Consider the following 8,502-nt stretch of genomic DNA (forward strand, 5'->3'; position numbering starts at 1 on the left):
CACCCCCCTCACTGGAAAAGCACCAGGTTAAAGATGGATTCCAGTTCAGGTGACATGATCACATGTCACTGCAAGACTTCATTACTCACTTGCCAGCACACACATATACAGGAAGACTCACAGGTAAATACAGCCATCTGCAGACAATGGGAGTCATCAAGATTCCAAACCATCATTAATGGTCCACACTTTACACAATTACAATAGGCCCTCAGTTACATTTTATATTTCTAGTTTTAGATACAAGAGTGGTACATTTATACAAATCAGATGATCACACTCAGTAGATTATAAGCTTTGTAATGATACCTTACAAGAGACCTTTTGCATGAGGCATATCCCAGTTACTTACATTCACTTATTACCGTATTTTCTCTAAAACTATCTCAGTTACATTATATTGACTTATTATCAAGTTTTTATAAAACCATATAGACTGCACAACGTCACAATTAGGAAACACTATTTCACTAGGAGGGTGGTGAAACACTGGAATGGGTTCCCTAGGGAGGTGGTGGAATCTCCTTCCTTGGAGGTTTTTAAGGCCCGGCTTGACAAAGCCCTGGCTGGGATGATTTAGCTGGGAATTGGTCCTGCTTTGAGCAGGGAGTTGGACTAGATAACCTCCTGAGGGCCCTCCCAACCCTGATATTCTATGATACATGGGGGGCACCAGTCCCTGGGGCCGGGTCACTGGGTGCAGGGTTTGGGGCGCGCGGGGGGGCACCAGTCCCCAGGGGGGTTGCTGGGTGCAGGGCTTGGGGGTACGTGGGGGGCACCAGTCCCTGGGGACAGGTCACTGGGTGCAGGGTTTGGGGGTAGGTGGGGGGCACCAGTCCCGGGGGGGTCACTGGGTGCAGGGTTTGCTGTGTCAGAGGGAACTCGTTAGCCGTGGTTGTGGCCACAGCTAACGGACGCCCCCCCGCACCCTCCCGAGTGGTGATTTCGCAGCCTCCCCCCGAGATAAGGCAGCACGAGGTGGAGGGAAGCTTTCGGCCGGGCCGTTGGTCGCGGGGCCGGAGGGGCCGTTACACCGCAAGTCACTAATCTCAGTCACTCTGGGTCTGGCGCAAGCGATGGGTATCAGCGCCGAGGGGCAGTGATGGGCGGGGCTGGGGGGGGCTGAGCCGGTGATAACTGGGGGGTCAGTGCCCCATGGGCACCCACCCGGTACTTGTGCACACGGGGTGACCAGGCGCCTGGCCCAGTTCCCTTTCCAGGGCTCCTCGCGGGATCTGTCTTGGTGCCAGCGGCTCCGTGACCTTCTGGGGTTCACCCCTTGTTGGGTTTCATCCCCGGCTCTTCACCCGGCTCACGTGAGTCCGCCGGGCGGGGGGAGCCTCGGGCACCTCGTGGGGGGTTCCCCCTCCCAGGGCGCAGGCGGCCTCCAGCGTGTTCCCAGCCACGGCCCGGCTCAGTCCCGGCGGCCCCTCTCGGCTGCCGGCTTCCTGGCCATGTCTCCGGAGGTTTTGGGGGAGGCGCTTGGGGACCCTCCCACCGGCAGCCGAGAGCTGAACCGTTCCAGATCCGCTCGGCCTTTCCCTGAGCCGTATCCTGCGCCTCTCCCAGGGGTTCCCTCCTGCACCCAGAGCGGGGCCCGGCTCCATCCCTGCGGCCGCTTTCTGCTGCCAGCTGCCTGGCTCTAGCGTCAGCGCTCAGCGGGGCTGGGACAGGAGAGCCGTGAGCTGGCGCCGGGCAGGGTAACGGGCTCCTCTCAGCCCCGGGCATCCTGCCTGGACGGGTGTGGGGCCAGCACCCACCCCGGGGGGAGAAACCGCCTGGGACACACCTGAGAGGGTGCAGGCCCCAGGGCGGGGGGTGAGATCCGGGCGCTCAGCCTGTCGCCGGCTCCCACACAGGATGCTGCTGCTGCAAATCCTCGGCGTGACCCTCCTGCTCCTGGGAGACTCGGCCGGGGAAAAGGAACGTGAGTAGAACCAACCCCCAGCTCTGCCGGCGCCCCTCACCCCCGCCCCGCAGCCCCCGCCCCCCCCGAGCTCTGCCAGCGCCCCTCACCCCCGCCCCGCAGCCCCCGCCCCCCCCGAGCTCTGCCGGCGCCCCTCACCCCCGCCCCGCAGCCCCCGCCCCCCCGAGCTCTGCCGGCGCCCCTCACCCCCGCCCCGCAGCCCCCGCCCCCCCGAGCTCTGCCGGCGCCCCTCACCCCCGCCCCGCAGCCCCCGCCCCCCCGAGCTCTGCCGGCGCCCCTCACCCCCCGCCCCGCAGCCCCCGCCCCCCCGAGCTCTGCCGGCGCCCCTCACCCCCGCCCCGCAGCCCCCGCCCCCCCCGAGCTCTGCCGGCGCCCCTCACCCCCGCCCCGCAGCCCCCGCCCCCCCCGAGCTCTGCCGGCGCCCCTCACCCCCGCCCCGCAGCCCCCGCCTCCCCGAGCTCTGCCGGCGCCCCTCACCCCCGCCCCGCAGCCCCCGCCCCCCCGAGCTCTGCCGGCGCCCCTCACCCCCGCCCCGCAGCCCCCGCCCCCCCGAGCTCTGCCGGCGCCCCTCACCCCCGCCCCGCAGCCCCCGCCCCCCCGAGCTCTGCCGGCGCCCCTCACTCCCGCCCCGCAGCCCCCGCCCCCCCGAGCTCTGCCGGCGCCCCTCACCCCCGCCCCGCAGCCCCCGCCCCCCCGAGCTCTGCCGGCGCCCCTCACTCCCGCCCCGCAGCCCCCGCCCCCCCAGCTCTGCCCCCCCGAGCTCTGCCAGCGCCCCTCACCCCCGCCCCGCAGCCCCCGCCCCCCCGAGCTCTGCCGGCGCCCCTCACTCCCGCCCCGCAGCCCCCGCCCCCCCAGCTCTGCCCCCCCGAGCTCTGCCAGCGCCCCTCACCCCCGCCCCGCAGCCTCCGCCCCCCCGAGCTCTGCCGGCGCCCCTCACTCCCGCCCCGCAGCCCCCGCCCCCCCGAGCTCTGCCAGCGCCCCTCACTCCCGCCCCGCAGCCCCTGCCAGCCCAGCCCTGCCCCCCCCGAGCTCTGCCAGCGCCCCTCACTCCCGCCCCGCAGCCCCCGCCCCCCCGAGCTCTGCCGGCGCCCCTCACTCCCGCCCCGCAGCCCCCGCCCCCCCGAGCTCTGCCGGCGCCCCTCACTCCCGCCCCGCAGCCCCTGCCCCCCCGAGCTCTGCCGGCGCCCCTCACCCCCGCCCCGCAGCCCCCGAACCCCCCTGCTCTGCCGGCGCCCCTCACTCCCGCCCCGCAGCCCCCTCCCCCCCAGCTCTGCCCTCCCCAGCTCTGCCGGTGCCCCTCACTCCCGCCCCGCAGCTCCCGCCCCCCCAGCTCTGCCCCCCCCAGCTCTGCCGGCGCCCCTCACTCCCGACCCGCAGCCCCTGCCAGCCCAGCCCTGCCCCCCCAGCTCTGCCGGTGCCCCTCACTCCCGACCCGAAACCCCCTGCCAGCCCAGCCCTGCCCCCCCCAGCTCTGCCAGTGCCCCTCACTCCCGACCCGCAGCCCCTGCTAGCCCTGCCCTGCCCCCCGCAGCTCTGCCGGTGCCCCTCACTCCCGACCCACAGCCCCTCCCCATTGAGTGTATGAACCTGGCTCTGACCCAGTTTCACTCATTCTTTCTCTCGCTCCCTCGTTCCAGGCCAGCGCCGACACTCGTATAGTGGGGAGTTCGGCTCGGGCTCGGGGACCCCGTTTTCCTACTCAGGGCCAGACCGATGGGGCCCCATCACGGCTTTCCGGATCTGGGAGCATTGTAACAGCTACATCAGCGGGTGCGTGGGATGGGTTTGGGTTTGGGGAGCAGTGAGTGGAGGGAAGGATTGTGGGGAGGGTCGGGAGTGAGGGGCACCGGCAGAGCTGCGGGGGGGCAGGGCTGGGCTAGCAGGGGCTGCGGGTCGGGAGTGAGGGGCACCGGCAGAGCTGGGGGGGGGCAGGGCTGGGCTGGCAGGGGCTGTGGGTCGGGAGTGAGGGGCACCGGCAGAGCTGGGGGGGGCAGGGCTGGGCTGGCAGGGGCTGCGGGTCGGGAGTGAGGGGCACCGGCAGAGCTGGGGGGGGGCAGGGCTGGGCTGGCAGGGGCTGTGGGTCGGGAGTGAGGGGCACCGGCAGAGCTGGGGGGGGGGGCAGGGCTGGGCTAGCAGGGGCTGCGGGTCGGGAGTGAGGGGCACGGGCAGAGCTGGGGGGGGCAGGGCTGGGCTGGCAGGGGCTGCGGGTCGGGAGTGAGGGGCACCGGCAGAGCTGTGGGGGGGCTGGGCTGGGCTGGCAGGGGCTGCGGGTCGGGAGTGAGGGGCACGGGCAGAGCTGGGGGGGGCAGGGCTGGGCTGGCAGGGGCTGCGGGAGGTAGTCAGGGTAGAGAGGGGTGTGGGGAGGGTCAATGGGCTTGGGGGTCAGAAGAGAGAGGGATTGGGGGGCGGGTCGGTGGGTTTGAGGGGTAGTCAGGGGAGAGAGGGATGAGGGGAGGGTTGGTGGATTTGGGGGCAGTGAGGGGAGAGGGATGAGGGGAGGGTCGATGGATTTGGGGGCAGTGAGGGGAGAGGGGGATGGGGGGAGGGTCGGTGGATTTGGGGGGCAGTGAGGGGAGAGAGGGATGAGGGGAGGGTTGGTGGATTTGGGGGTAGTGAGGGGAGAGGAGGATGGGGGGAGGGTCGGTGGATTTGGGGGCAGTGAGGGGAGAGGGATGGGGGGAGGGTCGGTGGATTTGGGGGGCAGTGAGGGGAGAGGGGGATGAGGGGAGGGTCGGTGGATTTGGGGGCAGTGAGGGGAGAGAGGGATTGGGGGGAGGGTCGGTGGATTTGGGGGCAGCGAGGGGAGAGGGATGAGGGGAGGGTCGGTGGATTTGGGGGCAGTGAGGGGAGAGGGATGGGGGGAGGGTCGGTGGATTTGGGGGCAGTGAGGGGAGAGGGATGCGGGGAGGGTCGGTGGATTTGGGGGCAGTGAGGGGAGAGGGATGCGGGGAGGGTTGGTGGATTTGGGGGCAGTGAGGGGAGAGGGATGGGGGGAGGGTCGGTGGATTTGAGGGCAGAGAGGGGAGAGAGGGATGGGGGGAGCGTCGGTGGATCTGTGGGGCTCTTCCCAGATCTTGGGGGGCTGCTCTCATGCCTCTGCCCCCCAGCATCCAGCTCCAGTTCGGGCACCGGTGGGCCGACCTGTATGGGGCCAAGACGGGGAAGGAGCTCGAGGTGACCCTGTTACCCCGCGAGCGGATCACGCAGATCTCGGGCAAACATTACAGCTACATCTACCAGCTCATCATCTCCACCAACCAGGGGCGCATCTTCTTCTTCGGCCAGCCGTACGGCAACTCCTTCAACGCCGTCCCGCTGTCCCGCACCGAGTACCTGGTCTTCATCACAGGGCACTACAGCGGGTCGTGCCTCACGGGCATCGCCATGCACTGGGCTGAACCTCGGAGACGGGAGTGAGAGCGCCACGGCGGGGTCCCAGTGCCAGGGAGTTCCCCAGGCTAAGGGCAGCTTTTCTCCATTTCCCTTCTTTGCTTCCAGGCCAGAGATCAAAGCCAATTCCTTACTAGAAGTAGCAGTTGATTAATTAGCAGGGAGGGGAGAGAAGGATGGGGGGAGGGTTGGTGGTTTTGGGGGGCAGCGAGAGGAGAGAGGGATTGGGGGAGAGTCGGTGGGTTTGGGGGTCAGTGTGGGGAGAGGTCTTGGGGGGAGGGTTGGTGGTTTTGGGGAGCAGTGAGGGGGAGAAGGATTGGGGAAGGGTTGGTGGTTTTGGGGGGCAGTGAGGGGGGAGAGGGATTGGGGGGCAGCAAGGGGAGAGAGGGTTACATTATCTCATGAAATTAAGAAGCAGGAAAATCAAGTGGCGGGCTGTTCCGCAGGCTAACCCCTATCGCTGTGTTTACCTCCTTGTACCCTCTCCTTCGGGCAGGGTGGTACCAATGCTTTACCATAATTAGTTGTTGATTAACTGCAGCCTGTTTGCGCTAACAAGGTGCTAATTAAAACTCTAACGCATGAAATTCTGCTCTCCGGTTTCTTGGATTCTCAGGGGTGTGTAGTTGGGGCTGTTTATTCTGTCACTGAGGAGGAGGTGGGTGGGCGTGGGTCAGGCCTAGTGGTTAGAGCGAGTGTTGGTAGCCAGAAAACAATGCCAGGGGTCAGAGCGGGTTGTGTGTGTGTGTGTGGGGGGAGGCCACAACCCCATATTGCCAAGTTGGGCATTGGACCTAGCTGGGGGACAAAACAAGAAGGGGCCACCCTCTGTCATGGACTCACAGATCGTGCCCACTCTTGGCCCTGTGGTGTTATACCACAAACTTATACAGGATCGTTTTAGGGGTTAAGACAAAAATGCCACATTTATTATGATAACAATTTGATTTATGACCAACATCCCAACCCCTCTACACCCTGAACCCTCTCCTGCACCCCAACCCCCAGCCCTGAGCCCCCTCCCAGAGCCAGCACCCCAACCCCCCTGCACCCCAAGCCCCCTCCTGCACCCAACCCCCAGCCCTGAGCCCCCTCCCAGAGCCAGCACCCCAACCCCCCTGCACTCTGAACCCCCTCCTGCACCCCAACCCCCAGCTCTGAGCCCTGTCCTAGAGCCAGCACCCCAACCCCCCTGCACTCTGAACCCCCTCCTGCACCCCAAACTCACTCCTGAACCCTGAACCCCCTCCTGCACCCCAAACCTTCTGCCCCAGCCCAGAGCCCCCCCCGGACCCAGCACCCTGAACCTCCCCTGCACCCTGAACCCCCTGCCCCAGGCGGTGAATGTGAGTGAGGATGGGGGAGTGTGAGTGACGGGGTGGGGGTATGGCATGAGGGGGGCAGGGCCTCAGGGAAGGGGCGGCGTAGATCCTGGGTTGTCCTTAAATTCAAACAGTGACTTTGGACGTAAAAAGGTCGGAGCCCCCTGTGCCAACCCACGTGTGCCGGTGACGCTGGCCCAGCTCGGGCTGCGGCGGGACTTTCCCTGCCCTCGGCCAGGCGACGGGCTCACGCAACGGCTCCCAACAGTCACCGCTGGAGCCCAACAACCTGGGCTAAACGTCTGGCGTGTTTCACGGCGTGTTTGTTCCCCCCTGTGCTTTCACTCCAGATGTGTCAGCCAAGTTACCCCTGACCCTCACTTTGTCGAACCCTTTTCTCATGGGCTGGGTTGGGGGGTTCATGTGCTGCATATCCAGTGTCCTCTCAGCCATGCTAGCGATACCGGTGCCGAGTTTGTGAGCCGGACACTGGCTTGCCGGCAAGCATCTGCTTTTGGCAGGGCCTGGCTGTTGCTCGTAGCATAACTTTTGCTGACTTTGGTTCAGGCCTCGGGCCTCCCGGCAGGCCGAAGCGTCAGGCTCTTTCTTTCTACTACATTCCCCCCACGTTTTGTCTTTGTATGGGGAGGATGTTTACTCATTGTCCTGGAAACGCAGAATGCCTGGATGAGTCCCCTCTCGGAGACAGCACCCCGAACCCTCCGGCACCCCGAGCCCCCTCCTGAACCCTGAACCCCTCCTGTACCCCAAGATAACACTGTTATCCATTACCTTACATTACCACCCCTCCATTCCTGCCCCATCCGTCCCTCGATCTCCATCTTCAACTGAGGGACAGACTGTATTGTCCAGCGGTGTCAGTCCCTCACGGTGGGCCCGGGACGGTGCTTGGGGCCTGGCGCTTTGTGGGCGAGCTTTGAGGCCCCTACCGAGCAATCAACCCGTCTGGATAATCTGGGATTTGCATGGGGCAGGTATATGGGAATGTAGGTTTAGTCTGTGTGTAGCTGTGATCCCACCTCGTACCCAGCACTGCGATCGGTTCTTTTCCCAGCCGGGGTGTCGCTGCCCCTTCTCCTGTGGTGCCACAGAGAGTAACACGCCCTCCAGGGCTCCCACAGTCACCACTGTTGTACTTAAAGTACTGCACAGGATCTCTTCAGGGGGAATAAGACAAAACGCCACATTTATTAGCAATACATGTATTCATTAACACTGTATCATATGCATATAATATATTACACTTACACTCACACACACACACAAACACACTCCGTCTTGTTGTTACCAATTAGTTGCTCCCCTTAACTTCACTGGCCAGGTGAGTTAGATGGGGGAGGGGGTGGAGCCGGGCTTCTGCCGATCCAGATCGATGCTCCCATGTTGACAAGACGAGACCCGGGGTCCTCTGCAAGACACCTCACTTTTATAGCAGCTTTCCTCTTATGCAAATCTAGACCAGATTCAAACTCTGTGTCTGTGTCCATTGGTCCTTTGTGCTGCTTTCTTTTGAGTGTTGTCCCAATGCTGCAAAGAGGGTGTTTCCAAAAGAAGGTGCTTGCTTTTAAACCCCGAGGCCGTTAGTATGTCTGCTTGTCTTTAATGAGCCCACTTGACACGTTTTATTGTTCTTGGGTCTGGCTCCCAGCCCCTCTCCAACAGTTGAGGCTGTCTGGAGGTGCTGCCTTCCATGCCTTGCTCATCCACACCTCATTCATTCAACAGGGCAATTGATTAAGAGTGGGGGGGGAGAGCTCTTGTTCTACTGCTAGCAAAAAGAAATTTTTCTTCTATCTTATTCTATCCTTAGGGGCTATAATATTATACCAAGGGCAATGCAAA

At 64.3% G+C, this 8,502-nt stretch overlaps 1 pseudogene; it reads left to right on the forward strand.

Moving 5' to 3' along the window:
- Positions 1-1,155: 1,155 nt before the first annotated feature.
- On the forward strand, positions 1,156-5,480 carry LOC128835516 (zymogen granule membrane protein 16-like; annotated as a pseudogene).
- Positions 5,481-8,502: the final 3,022 nt, after the last annotated feature.

The sequence above is a fragment of the Malaclemys terrapin genome, chromosome 4 (assembly GCF_027887155.1).
Source record: "Malaclemys terrapin pileata isolate rMalTer1 chromosome 4, rMalTer1.hap1, whole genome shotgun sequence".
NCBI lineage: Eukaryota > Metazoa > Chordata > Testudines > Emydidae > Malaclemys > Malaclemys terrapin.